This window comes from Anomaloglossus baeobatrachus, chromosome 4 (genome assembly GCF_048569485.1).
Source record: "Anomaloglossus baeobatrachus isolate aAnoBae1 chromosome 4, aAnoBae1.hap1, whole genome shotgun sequence".
Lineage (NCBI taxonomy): Eukaryota > Metazoa > Chordata > Amphibia > Anura > Aromobatidae > Anomaloglossus > Anomaloglossus baeobatrachus.
Genome location: NC_134356.1, coordinates 677,227,340 through 677,242,823, shown reverse-complemented (window position 1 = coordinate 677,242,823; position 15,484 = coordinate 677,227,340). Strand labels below are relative to the sequence as shown.

The following is a 15,484-nucleotide window of genomic DNA, read 5'->3' as shown; positions in this document are numbered from 1 at the left end:
TATGTGTGACATATTCTCTTGTTTGATTCTCGTTCTTCACGCAAGAGGCTGCACTCCATCTTATTAATGTGTCAAGTTGTGCACTCCTCTCCTTTATATACAGAAGTTCACTTATAATGCCAGCCAATTTTGAGTTAAAAAAATCAAATGGTTCTCTTTTCCTTACGAGCATAATGTGCCAAACAGTGGTTTTCCTCCATGTATGGAGTATCCGTGTACTCAGGATAAACTGCACGTTGTATGATGCAATTTCTCCTGTTAACCTAGTGAAAATGCAAAATTTGATGCTGAGAAAAAAATGTTGTGCGAAAAAGTAAATTAATATTTTTCATCCACATTGCTGTGAAGCACCTCAAGGGTTAATAACTTCTCAGATGTGGTTTTGACCAGTTTAAGGGGTGCAGTCTTTAGAATGGTGTCACTTTGGATATTTTCTGTTACCTATGCTTCTCAAATTCACTTCAAATGTGATGTAGTCTCTAAAAAAATAGTTTTGTAAATTTTGTTAGAAAAATGAGAAATTGTTAATAAACATAAGTCTGGTAGCCAGGAATTTAGTAAGGAAACTGAAGGCTAAGAAAGGAATTAGAAAAAGAAGACCTGAAATAAATCCAATTTCAGTTGTCTTTCCTTAATTATTGAACCTGCAAGTGGTGCACAGCCAAACATCCTTAAGTAGACGAGGTGGCCGAGTGGTTAAGGCGATGGACTGCTAATCCATTGTGCTCTGCACGCGTGGGTTCGAATCCCATCCTCGTCGTTACTTTATGGAATTTTCTTGTGTAAACCTATTTTTTCTTAGAGCTACACCTAAAATATAAGGTCTGTACTGCCAACAATTCATTACATCAATTAAAACGCTATGACTACTTGAAAATTTTTGCCAACGTGTAAGAACATGAAATGAAGCCTGTCATATTATTTTCAAATAGTTTCTTTCAAAAGTAATTATGAAGTTTAACATATCTCACCCAATATAACTTTTATGTAACTTTTGGTGGTACTCTTACTAACAACCCTTGGTACTAATGTCTTAAGTAGGAATAATTTGGCTACATTTTATAGAGGACTGGGTGTGCCCCAAGACTATTGTGAGGTAAGATGATGGTTAACACCTTGGTTTCATAACTCAGCATGATCCTAGACCCCATAGCGGTCCCTAATGACTAGAGATTATAGTTATGCTAAAAAAATAAGTAGGGTTCAAAACAAATAATAATCAACCCACATTTAAACTAGCTTGGTAAAATATAAAAATCAAAATCCTAAAAATAAATTAAAAAACAAGTATTTTGTTCTATCTTTAACCCATTTTTGATGTGTGTCATACATGTGAGAGTGTATCGAGTGGTTTCATAAACTCAGTGTAATGCTGCCACCAGGGGGAGCCAGAGCTCTGCAGCAGACGGCACTACACAGAGCAATGAGAACCAGGAAGGAAATGCACAGCGTTCTCATGCACAGCCTAATCAGCACAGCTGAGAGGCAGAACTGCAGGGTATGTGAAGAATAGTCAGACAGGCTGGGTCAAACACCGTACAGGCAGAAGCAGGACTGGAGGAGCAAGCAGAAGCGAAGTCAAAGACAGGCTAAGGTCAGTACCGGAGGAAGCAACCGAGTGGGGAATAGGACGGGGGACACAGGACAGGAGGGATGACCAGGGGACAGAACACAGACAAGGGCACGGGGGCACAGGAACAGACAGATCAGGATATCACTCACAGGACCAGCAATCACAGACAAAGCAGAGCTAAGCTTATAGCCGGCGCTGGTTCACTGGAAGTGTCAGCTTTTAAGGCATCCAGGGGCCGGAAGTGAGGCCAGAGAGAAGGCACCGCCCCCTAGCCTTGTGGATAGGGAGGCGAATCATGACAGTACCCCCTCCTCAAGGGGGGGCCACCGGACCCCCAGGCTTCCCAGGATACTTACAGTGGAAAGCCGCAATTAACCGGAGTGAGCCGGCACCCAGGACCGGTCCTCCGGACCGTAACCCTTCCAATGAATCAGATATTGGAGGGAACTACGAACCCAACGAGAGTCGATAATACGCTGAATTTCGTACTCCTCCTCACTGTCCACCAGTATCGGAGCCAGAGGGGTCTGAGAATCCACCACCGAAGGGACAAATGGCTTAAGCAAGGAGGTATGAAATACATTGGGAATACGCAAGGTCTGGGGCAGTTGCAACCGAAAGGCCACCGGGTTGATCACTTCGATGATCTCATAGGCCCTATAAACTTAGGACCCAACTTAGCAGACGGAACCCTGAGCCTGATATTCCGAGTGGACAGCCACACTTTGTCCCCCACCTGAAAGGGGGGTCCCAGAGAACGGCGTTTGTCCGCTTGGCGTTTCTGGGACTGTTGAGCCATCACGATGCACCGCCGTACCTCCTTCCACACCTCCCCCAGATGCTGAACGATGGAGTCGGCCCCTGGACACCCCGAATCCACTCTAGAGAAGATCCCGAAGTGAGGGTGAAACCCGTAATTACAGAAGAAGGGAGAAGTTCCCGTAGACTGATGGACTCTGCTATTGAATGCAAACTCCGCAAGGGGCAAAAACGTACACCAATCCTCCTGCTGAGCAGAAACCAAGCACCGCAGGATTTGCTCAAGGGTCTGATTCGTCCTTTCCGTCTGCCCATTAGACTCGGGATGATAGGCGGACGAGAAGGACAACTCAATTCCCAACCGCCTGCACAAGGCCCTCCAAAACCGAGAAATGAATTGTACCCCCCTGTCAGACACAATATTCAGGGGCAACCCATGTAACCGAACCACCTGGTCAATAAAGTGGTTGGCAAGGGTCGCAGCAGAAGGTAGACTGGAGAGGGGAACAAAATGTGCCTGTTTACTAAAACGATCCACCACCACCCAGATCACAGTCATACCATTTGAGACAGGGAGGTCCGTAATGAAATCCATGGACAAGTGGGTCCATGGTCTTTCAGGAACAGGTAATGGAACCAGTTCCCCGGCCGGCCAGTTACGACATACCTTAGCACGGGCACATGTAGCACAGTCAGACACAAAACGAGCAACATCCGAGTGAAGAGACGGCCACCAAAACAGTCGAGCAACAGCCCTGCGAGTGGCTGCAACTCCAGGATGGCCACTAAGTACGGATTCATGGAACTCTTGAAGTACTCGTAACCGGAGGTGCAAAGGGACAAACAGTTTAGTGTCTGGAGTGGAAGATGGCGCTGAGGACTGGGCCTCCCTGACTTCAGCCTCTAACTCGGACAACAAGGCAGCGACCACCACCCCTCGTGGAAGAATGGAGGAAGGAGGCTCTGGAGGTGACACCGGGTCCAAACTACGAGACAGTGCATCTGCCCTCACGTTTTTAGACCCCGGCCGAAAAGTAATACAAAAATGAAATCTAGAAAAGAAAAGAGCCCACCTCACTTGTCGAGGCATCAATCTCTTGGCGGACTCGTTATACGCGAGGTTTTTATGATCAGTGATGACAGTAATACGGTGAACAGCACCCTCCAAAAAATGCCTCCATTCTTCGAATGCCAACTTTACCGCCAATAATTCACGGTTACCCACATCATAGTTCCTCTCAGCTGGAGTGAATTTCTTGGAGAAGAACGCACATGGTCGCAGATTAGTCAGAGTAGCAGGGCCCTGAGAGAGAACAGCTCCCACCCCCACCTCTGAGGCGTCCACCTCAACAAGAAGCGGCGCCTCGAGGTCAGGCTGTACCAGGACTGGGGCGGACATGAACTGGTCCTTTAACTCAAGAAAGGCCTGGACAGCCGTTTGCGACCAGTTCTGCAGATCCGCCCCTTTCCGTGTAAGGTCAGTCAATGGCTTGGCAATTTGAGAAAACCCCTTAATGAACCTTCGATAATAATTAGCGAAACCCAAAAAGCGTTGTAGCGCCTTGATATCCCTGGGTTGCACCCAATCCACGATAGCCTGCACATTTCCTGGGTCCATTTTAAACCCATCACGAGAAAGGAGTAACCCAAGAAAGGCTATTTCCTGAACAGAGAAAACACATTTTTCAAGCTTGGCAAACAGATGGTTATCACGTAATCTCTGTAATACTGAGCGAACATGCATAATATGCGTATCTCCATCGGCAGAATAAATCAAAATGTCATTGAGATAGATGACCACAAAACGACCAAGAAAATCAGAGAAGATATCGTTGATGAAATTTTGAAACACCGCAGGGGCATTTGTTAGACCAAAAGGCATCACCAAATTCTCGAATAACCCCTCTGACGTCAGAAAGGCCGTTTTCCATTCATCCCCTTCTCTAATATGGATAAGATTATAGGCCCCCCTGAGATCTAGTTTGGTAAACCACCGGGCTTCAGAGAGTTGGTTGTAGAGATCAGGGATGAGTGGAAGCGAATACGTGTTTTTCACAGTAATTTTGTTTAATTCTCGGAAATCGAGACATGGCCTTAATCCTCCGTCCTTCTTCTTTACAAAAAAGAACCCAGCAGCCACAGGGGAAGAAGAAGGACGGATATGCCCTTTACGTATACTATCAGATATGTATGATTTCATAGCAGCCCTTTCTGGACCCGAGAGGTGATATAAACGGGCCTTGGGCAATTTGGTATTGGGAAGTAAATCAATGGCACAGTCATATGGGCGATGAGGCGGCAAAACCTCGGCCTCTGTTTCCGAGAATACGTCTCCGTAGTCCCTCAGGTATTCTGGAAGACCCTCAGGACTTACGGAGAACACAGGTACAGATTGTAAACAACTTTTATGACAAGCAGGACTCCATTTGACTATGGTACGACATTCCCAATCAATAACGGGATTATGTAACCTTAACCATGGATATCCCAACACTAATCCAGCAGGGAGATTGGCCATTACAAAACAAGAAATCGTTTCAGAATGCAGAGACCCGATCACCAGAGTAAATTTTTCTGTAGCAAACCGAATGAGGTTTTGAGGCAGCGGTGTTTTATCAATTGCCAGGAGTTGAATGGGTCCTTCTAACCTCACTGTCCCTAACGCTAATCTTTGGACCAACTCAGAGTCAATGAAGTTCATAGCGGACCCACAGTCAACAAAGGCAATAGCAGACCAGACCGACTCCTTGACCCGGAGGTCGATATTCAGAAGTATCTTATTGGAGGAGAGGAAAGGTACCTGATAGTCTGGGCAACCTCCTCGACCATTACCCAGACTTAGAAGTTTCCCGACGACTGTTTAGCGGAAGGGCAAGCCGGGCAGTCTTTCCTCCAGTGTCCATGGTGTCCACAATAGAAGCACAGCTTGAGATCCCGGCGTCTTCTCCTCTCCTTCTCATCTGGACTGATGGCTCCAACTTCCATCTGTTCCATAGCCGGCAAAGAAGGTGCCCTAGGTAGAGGGGGCAGAATCTCATGCATGGTTCCCCTTCTTTCCCGTAATCTGCGGTCCATACGAACTGCCTCCGTCATCGCATCATCCAAGGTGCTGGGAGGAGCGTGCAGAGCCAAAGCGTCTTTCAGGGAGTCCGAAAGCCCTCTCCGGAATTGGCACCTGAGTGCAGAATCATTCCATCGTACCTCAGAACAATATAGCTCAGCAGTGTGGTTTCCCTGAGCGAGACACATGATCCTGTCCTCAGCCACCCGTACACGGTCTGGTTCATCAAATATCACCCCGAGGGAGTCAAAGAAGAGGTCAACCGAATACCGTTCCGGGGCCGAAGGGGTTAGGGAAAACCCCCAGGTCTGGGAACTCCCTCTAAATAACGACATGATGATCCCCACCCGCTGGGTCTCATTCCCCGAGGACCGAGGCCGGAGAGTGAAGAGAAGCCTGCAACTCTCCCTAAATGTCCTAAATAGGTTTTTCTCCCCCGAGAATTTATCGGGGAGCATCACCGTGGGTTCGGGGGAGGTCAGTTGGACATCAGTGGGACTATGCTGTCCTACGGTTTGTGAGGTAACTGCCACTGAGGTGGCCCTCGCAGAAGCAGAAACCTCACTCTGCAGAATGTTGTGTGAAGCTACCAGGGTGTGATGCTCTGCAGCCAAATCCTGCACCAGCTGCGTAAGGTTGGCTACTTGCTCGCACAATGTACTGAGTGGATCCATTACAGTCTGTTATCCTGCAAAGTTGGATCCCACTACCAAGAATTAAATGGCTTTTTTTTTTTCCCCTATGGGAGATAAAGCCTATTGGGACCGGCTATACTGTAATGCTGCCACCAGGGGGAGCCAGAGCTCTGCAGCAGACGACACTACACAGAGCAATGAGAACCAGGAAGGAAATGCACAGCGTTCTCATGCACAGCCTAATCAGCACAGCTGAGAGGCAGAACTGCAGGGTAGGTGAGGAATAGTCAGACAGGCTGGGTCAAACACCGTACGGGCAGAAGCAGGACCGGAGGAGCAAGCAGAAGCAAAGTCAAAGACAGGCTAAGGTCAGTACCGGAGGAAGCAACCGAGTGGGGAATAGGAGGGGGGACACAGGACAGGAGGGACGACCAGGGGACAGAACACAGACAAGGGCACGGGGGCACAGGAAAAGACAGATCAGGATATCACTCACAGGACCAGCAATCACAGGCAAAGCAGAGCTAAGCTTATAGCCGGCGCTGGTTCACTGGAAGTGTCAGCTTTTAAGGCATCTAGTGGCCGGAAGTGAGGCCCGAGAGAAGGCTCGCCCCCTAGCCTTGTGGATAGGGAGGCGAATCATGACACTCAGCTTGCACCATATCTGGCAAATGTCAGAGGTGATATTCAACCAGCACAGAAGCGATTGGGCTGTAAACCTCTTGTCGATGTCATTCTCTGACAGTGTTATTTAATTTCCTTACGACCTACGAAGTACCCATATATCAGGGTTGGGAAGAGGTTAACAACCAATGATGAATGTACATGTCTTGGCAAAAGAGTGGGCCACAGAGTCACTCTGTACACACACGATCGCTAAAAGCAGCTTGGCGTAAGTTATTGCCGAACTCCAGCTTTCACAGCCAGGGATGGTCTCTGAGCCATCCCTGGTTGTTTAAACCCCTAAATTTGCAATTAATAATCGATAACAGCATTTAGGGACCTAGGAGAAGGAGTGCACTCCCTCTCACACCCAATTGTGGTGTCAATATGCTCACTGCACCCCTAGATTAATTAATTGAGTGGTGCATTTTGGGAAGGGTGGCTCTATCTTGGTATGTCAGGGGGCTCTGCCAATCTGACATGGCAAAGAAAAAGCAGCGGAAGTCCAAAAAAGTGCCCCAAAAAATTTAAGAGCAGCAAGCTGGGTAAATGTAATAAAACAACTTTTACTAGTAAGTTAAGAGATATACATATAAGTATGAAGTGCAAGGTGAAACAATGTCTATAACAGAAATTCTGTAAAAGTGCAAAAGTTAAGTATACAATAATGTCCAGGAGTTATCCTGTAACAATAACTACACAGAAGGTTTCTATAGAAAAACACTCCAGGCTAGATACTCAGTAGGGCTGTGTAATAAATGGGAACAATACAGGACAGACTGCCATGAACGACCGTGGTAAGTAGCAAACAATAACCCACTACTGGTTAAGGCAAAATCCCAAAGCACTGGCCCCACGATACAAAATCACAACAATGCGCTTATAGCCACATAAATATGGAAAGATCTCACTAAATTGTCATATGAAGTCAGAACAGGAAGATCAGGCCAAAAACCAAAAGAGGCCATTTCTTCACCAGGGGGAGCAATTTCCCCCCCATGAGATCTAGGAGAACACTTTTGGATTCACGCTGCTAAGGGGTAATGTGTGGCCTTGTTTACTGGCCCCTTAGTATTATGTAGTGATAGGGTACACCTATTATATATACTGCTCAAAAAATTTAAGTGAACACTTAACCAACCGAATATAAGTCCAAGTTAATCAAACTTCTGTGAAATCAAACTGTCCACTTAGAAATCACTGATTGACAATCAATTTCACATGCTACTGTGTAAATGGAATAGACATCAGATGGAAATTGGCAATTATCAAGACACACTCAATACAGGAGTGTTTCTGCAGGTGGGGACCACAGACCACATCTGGCTGATGTTTTGGTCACTTTTGGATGTTGGTTGCTCTCACACTCGTGGTAGTATGAGACGGACTCTACAACCCACACAAGTGGCACAGGTAGTGCGGCTCATCCAGGATGGCACATCAAAGCGAGCTGTGGCAAGAAGGTTTGCTGTGTCTGTCAGTGTAGTGTCCAGAGGATGGAGGCGCTATCAGGAGACAGGCCAGTACACCAGGAGACGTGGAGGGGGCCGTATGAGGGCAATAACCCAGCAGCAGGACAGCTCCTTTGCCTTTGTGCATAGAGGAACAGGAGGAGCACTGCCAGAGCCCTGCAAAATGACCTCCAGCAGGCCACAAATGTGCATGTGTCTGCACAAATGGTTAGAAACCGACTCCATGAAGATGGCATGATTGCCCGACGTCCACAGATGGGGGTTGTGTTCACTGCCCAACACTGTACAGAACGCTTGGCATTTGCCACAGAACACCAGCATTGGCAAATTCGCCACTGGTGCTCTGTGCTCTTCACAGATGAAAGCGGGTTCACACTGAGCACATGTGATAGATGTAACAGAGTCTGGAGATGCCGTGGAGAGCGATCTGCTGTCTGCAACATCCTTCAGCATGACCGATTTGGCACTGGGTCAATAATGGGGTGGGGTGACATTTCTCTGGAGGGCCACACAGCCCTCCATGTGCTTGCCATTAGGTACCGAGATGAGATCCTCAGACCCCTTGTGAGACCATATGCTGGTGCGGTTGGCCCTGGGTTCCTACTAATGCAGGACAATGCCAGACCTCATGTGGCTGTAGTGTGTCAGCAGTGTGTGCAACATGGAGGCATTGAAGCTATGGACTAGCCAGCCCATTCCCCAGACCTGAATCAGATTGAGCACATCTGGGACATCATGTATCGCTCCAACCACTAACGTCCCATTGCACCACAGACTGTCCAGGAGTTAGCAGATGCTTTAGTCCAGGTCTGGGAGGAGATCCCTCAGGAGACCATCTGCAACCTCATCAGGAGCATGCCCAGCTGTTGTAGGGAGGTCATACAGGCACGTGAAGGCCACACACAATACGGAGCCTCATTTTGACTTGTTTTCACTTTAATTTTGTCTTGTTTTGTCTCGTTTTGATTTTCATTTTGACTTGTTTTTACTTTCATTTTGTGTGTCTTCAAATCCAGGCCTCCGTTGGTTAAAACATTTTATTTCCATTGATGATTTTTGTGTGATTTTGTTGTCAGCACATTCAGCTTTGTACAGAACAAAGTATTCAATGAGAATATTTCATTCATTCAGATCTAAGATGTGTTATTTGAGTGTTCCCTTTAATTTTTTGAGCAGTGTATATACAAGTCCCTGTTTATCATGCTGACGCAACAGAGGCAAACAGTGGTCAGCAGTGGTGAAAATATTCTCCGGTAATGATATTGAAACAGCTGCTCCACTTGTAAGTGTACAAAAATCAGCAGTGGTAGTAATGTTAAATAGTGGTGGTATTGAAAACCTGCGTTACCTGCCCGTGATCGATGCTTGTCCCATATAGTAGTAGCTCTCCTAGGGCTGGAAGCTGATAACAGTGAGTGGCGGCCACTGGCGTCTATGGATACCGAGCGCATTCAGGACTCTAAACAGGGGAATTGTTTTCTTGGTTCATCTTGTTTTCTATTGTATTGTATTTCATTTTAGCTAAAAGTAATTTATTTTGCTGTATTTTACTGATTCTTTGTTAGCAGAGTAGAAATTATTATTATTATTATTATTATTATTATTATTATTATTATTATTATATTATTGTACACTGGCAGATCTACACGTGGCTTCTGTCTTCTACTTGCAGCTCCTTCTTTTTATCAATACTCCTACCGGTCTCAGCACTAGTGTTATATTTTTTCTTTTCTTTACCAAAGTACTACAACCATCAGTTAGTCTAGGTCACAACACCTCACCAGACCAGCTTAGATAAACTATAGCTGGCACTAATGGAAGTGTCCAGCCAGCATATGTAGGAGGGGAGCAAATGTGATTGGTTCTCTCACAACATCTGATCAAATATGACTCTCAAGCAGAGCAGCAGAGACTAAAGGGGGCTTTAGACGCAGCGACACCGCTAGCAATGTCGCTCGTGAAAGCACCCGCCCCCGTCATTTGTGAGTCACAGGCAAAATCGCTGCCCGTGGCGTACAATATCGCTGGGAGCCGTCACACATACTTACCTTCCTAGTGACGTCGCTGTGACGCCGCATGAACTTTTCTAAGGGGGCGGTTCGTGTGGTGTCACAGCGACGTTACACGGCAGGAGTCCAATAGAAGCGGAGGGGCGGAGAGCATCCGCAGAAAGTCACACCCACCTCATTGCCGGCAGGACGCAGGAACTGTGGTGTTCGTCATTCCTGGGGTGTCACACATAGCGATGGGTGCTGCCTCAGGAACGACAAACAACCTGCGTTCTACACGAGCAACGGCATTTGGGAAATGGACGACGTGTCAACAATCGATTTGGTGAGTACTTTACATCGTTAGCATTCGCTCGTAGGTGTCACACGCAACGACGTCTCTAACGAGGCCGGATGTACGTCACGAATTCCGTGACCCTAACGACATCTCATTAGCGATGTCGTTGAGTGTAAAGCCTCCTTAACTCTTGCTAGCCTGGCTATAAACTACCAATCTGTTGGTCGATGCCCGAATCAGCCTGTGCTGATTACGGAACCCAGAGAAGTTAGCAGTTGTCTGAACATATTCGCGCATAACAGTCAGTGAAGTAAAAACCTCTGTGTGACACTACCAGGCTCCATAGGACATTGCTTCTTGCTGAGAATTCTTCATACATACTGAATCCAAAGTAAAATACCAAGAATCATTATCTGACAGCTTCACATGGACATGGTAATCAGAAAACGTATTAGGACTTTTTAAGATGTTCTTGCAAAATAGTCTGAGCACAGACTAGAACATATGGACTGATCACAGCTCTCCCGACCAGAGCAAGACAGCTTCATATATTTCTATGAGGCTGTCACGCTCGTCACAGGAGACCCCTGGCCAGTCCATGCACAGACCGCAATGCAACAGACTGGCTGGGGGTCTCCTGTAACGAGCATGACAGCTTCATAGAAGTATATGAAGTTGTTACTTTCTCGTCGAGAGACCTGTGGCCAGTCTGTTGCATTGTGTTCTGTGCATCGACTAGCCAGGCATTTCCTTTGCTGAGCCTCATTGAAATGTATGAAGCTGTCATGCTCTGGTTGAGAGACCCGTGGCCAGTCTGTGCATTCTGGTCTGTGCATTCTGGTCTGTGCATTCTGGTCTGTGCATTCTGGTCTGTCCATTCTGGTCTATGCATGGATGTCTGAAAGAGCCCTTAAAGGGAACCAGTCACCAGGTTTTTTTACTATTAAACCAAAAGTGTCTCTTTCTGCAGCTCCTGGGCTGCATTCTATGAAGGTGCACCTTGTTGCTGACCCCCCTTGCAGACCTCAAAGAGAACTTTATAAAATCCCACAGTGTTGCATGCTAATGAGCTATGTTGGCCAGATGGGAGGACTCTATTTTGGCTCCTGTCCCTCCTTGGCACCTTGTTCGCCGTCCTCCTGTCATGATTGACATCATCCATCATCATCCCACTCTGCTGTCCAAGTCTCGCACAGGCGCAGTTCTCTCTGCCCCTATCGCGAGCCAAGCATAAAAATAGTTTACCTCGCGTGCGCCGGTGATGTATCTGCGCAGGCGCGAGATCATGGTTGGGTACGAGGATGATGCTGCTGTCATGCACAGTGCCGACCATGATCTCGCGCCTGCGCGGATACATCACCGGCGCACGCGAGGTAAACTGTTTTTATGCTCGGGCCGCAATAGGGGCAGAGAGAACTGCGTCTGCGCAAGATTTGGACAGCAGCATGGGATGATGACGACAGCGCCATCCTTGTCAATCATGACAGGAGGACGGCGAACAAGGCGCCGAGGAGGGACAGGAGCCGAAATAGAGTCCGCCCATCTGGCCAACACAGCTCATTAGCATACAACACTGTGGACTTTTATAAAGTTCTTTTTGGGGTCTGCAAGGGGGGTCAGCAACAAGGTGCACCTTCATAGAATGCAGCCCAGGAGCTGCAGAAGGTGACACTTTTAGTTTAATAGTCAAAAAACTGGTGACAGGTTCCCTTTAAGTCTAATAATAATCATTGATAAGCTGTTCATTAGCTCACATGTAGCTCAGGTGCTTCAGGTTCTCACACATTAGAGCTTCAACTCCAGGTTTTACCATTGTGTGACCTCCATATAAAACTGCAGCTGCTCTCAAGGGCTCGTCAAAATCCAACTATTCATCAGTAAAAGGTAAATACAGCATTAATAGGTAACTGATATATTGGAAATAAACCTCAGGAAAAAAAAACAGCTGCATTAACTATTAGGGATTCAGTTGTTACAGATCCAAAATCTGACATCTTATCTTAATGAAGCTTCATTTAGGGTCATAGTCTGGTCACATTTCTGAATCCATGTTATAAAGTTTGCTCTCTAAACAAGGCCTTACTCAGAAAAAAGTCCGCATTTGTATGACTCTTTTTAGAGTGGATTCTCTCCAAAATCCTCCACAAAATCTTCTTCAAAACCTCTCGTATGTTATATGCCCAAGGTGTCTTTTTTCTGAATTTTCGGAACAGAAATTTATTGAATTTTGAGAATTTGTAGAGGAATTTGAGAAATTGCATGAGATTTCCCTCCAGTTTCTGCTCCAAAAACTCATTAAAAAACCCTAAGGGTATATGCATACTATTATGTATTTGTTCCTTTGTTGAAGCCGACACGTTTTTGTAGGTGGAGTTGCTTCAGGAAAATATCTGGGGGGGGGGGTTTCCTGAAGCCGCTTTGTGGTCATTTTTTTTGTAGCTCCTCTACCGGTGTCTTTTCTCGTCTTTCACACTCTTGTGCATGCTAAGCAGCTTTCTAGCAGAGATTGCTCAAAGATTGAGCATGCTACTTTGTTTAAAGGCTTCATGATTTCCGAACACTGTAGCAGTAAAAGAAGTAACCAAAGTCTGAATATGTGCACAGCAATATGGTTTTTACATTGCTGTGTATTATGTTCACGCTATTTCAGGTGGATTCCATGTGGAATCTGCCTAAAAATGATGTGATGTACACATACCGTAAGGCTATGTGCACATGGAGAGGACTCACTCGAAAAAAAATCCTTAAAAATACTTTGTATGTACATAACCAAAGTCTGTGAATTCCGTGTAGTTAGACAGCCACCTACTGGAGAACTGATGCAAAAACATGAGACAAACTTCACAAAGTAAATCCAGATTGTAGCCACTTTTTTGAGGAATTGGGTACGGGTGCTTTCATAGTGCGTTTTTTTCCATTCTGTGGTCATGTAATTATTTGTTGGATCATTGTCCGTTTACTGTATTTTTTACATACTCTTCTATCACTGCTGCATTGAAATCTGGAATGTTGTGTAGTGGGCTGCCCTTATTCCACGAAGTCTCTGGATCAGGGGGTGCACTTTCTATCATGGAACACTAAAAGCTAAAAAAGTAGAGTCTACACGACGTCTATGTTTGTTGTTCTTTGTGTCTCTCAATGTTCTTGAAGAAGGCACAACAAAGTAGATCATATGTTACTGCAGCGATATTTTCAGTTTGTATATACTAAAATTAACCTCTAGGTCATTATCTAATCTCAATTCAACAACTGAGGTGAAAAACAAACCCACTCAGTGTCAGGTAGCGTGGCCAAGCGGTCTAAGGCGCTGGATTAAGGCTCCAGTCTCTTCAGGGGCGTGGGTTTGAATCCCACCGCTGCCAATAACTTTTTTTTTTACACTATTTTATCCGATTCTAATTCAGAGTTAGCTACAGCTCCTGGGACTGTTACTCGGTTAGGCTATGTGTCCACGGGAGAATGTAGCTGCGGATTTTTCTGCATCAAAATCCGCAGCTTTCCCGCAAAATCCGCACCTTTTCAAAGGTGCAGATTTGCCGCGGATTTACCGCGGAATTGCTGCAGATTTTGGTGCGGATTTTTTTTTTTTTTCCCCCCAATTTTAAAGCCAAAATCCGGATGAAAATCCGCAACAATAATTGACATGTTGCAGATTTTTCCGGATCAAAATCCGCACGAAATCCGCTGCGGAAAAATCCGCAGCATGGGCACAACATTTCCAAAATGCCATAGAAATGGCTGGGAAGTGCCTGAGCTACAGATTTTCGGGAAATCCGCGGCTTTTTCGCGAGAAATCCGCGGCAAAATCCGCGCATTTTCCGCAGCGTGGACACATAGCCTTAAACAACAAGGAGCAGTTAATCTCCACATCAAAATAGTTTTAGGCTAGGGCCCCACTTTACGTTTTTACCTGCTTTTCAGGTGCTTTTTGGGTGCGTTTTGAGAAGCACCTTTTTTATGCCAAAATGCTTGCGTTTTCATTTTCCAGCTATTTCAATAGCATTTGTGATTTTTCTGACCCCACTTTGCGTTTGTAAACGCATCTGCGAATTTGCATATTTTGTGGCAAAAACCAAGGGTTCAAAGAAGCAGCATGTCAATTGTTTTTGCCATTTTGGGTGCGTTTTGCTAAGGCTATGTGCGCACGTTGCGTCGGAGTACCTGCAGTTTATTCTGCACGTTTTCCTTCCCTTGGTTTTTGACCAAATGGCTTTTGACCATTTTTTAGCGCTAAAAACGCATGCGTTTTTAGTGCGTTTTCAGCGCTTTTTACCTGCGTTTTCACCTGCGTTTCTGCAGATGCGTTTTGTAGATCAAGACACTGAGAAATAAAGTTGGAATAGTCAAAAATAATGAAAAAAGAGCAAAAAAGGATAAAATTAACTTTTAATAAAAATATATGAAACATTATCAATTTTAATGAAATAATAGCGGTTATGCACATTTTAACAGAAAAATAGGTAAAGTTTAATATTTTTTATCATTTAAATTTTCGGTTTTTGTGTGTGTGTAAAGGGACATTATAACCCTTTAATTTTATGCCAGCAAAGCATGCGTTTTTGAAGCCAAAAACGCAGTAGAAAAGCAGGGAAAAAGCATGAAAAACGCAGGAAAGTTGATTTTGGTTGCGTTTTGCCATTTCTCATTGACTCCAATGTTAATGAAACGCTGCAGAAATGGCAAAAACAACTGACATGCTGCTTCTTTTTCAGCATGGTTTTTGACCACAAATATGCAAATTAAACGCTGCAGAAAAAAAAGCAAAGTGCAGACAGGATTTCTGCTTTTACCATTGACTTTGCTGGTAAACAAAAACGCATGCGTTTTAGGGCAAAAAACGCTGCTGCTGCAAACGCTGCAGAAACGCGGGAAAAAACGCAACGTGCGAACATAGCCTAACATTGAAGTCAATGAGAAGTTGCAAAAACCAAGAATCTTCAAATTCCTGCGTTTTACCTGCTTTTTATGTGCAGAAAACATGCGTTTTGGACTACCAAAACGCATGCTTTTTGGATATTAAAATAATGATTTCATA

At 45.4% G+C, this 15,484-nt stretch overlaps 1 non-coding gene across 1 annotated transcript; it reads left to right on the top strand.

The window, feature by feature from the left end:
• The first annotated feature begins 678 nt into the window (after window positions 1–678).
• On the top strand, window positions 679–760 carry TRNAS-GCU (transfer RNA serine (anticodon GCU)). Its single transcript has one exon. It is a non-coding gene; the product is annotated as a tRNA-Ser (tRNA).
• Window positions 761–15,484: the final 14,724 nt, after the last annotated feature.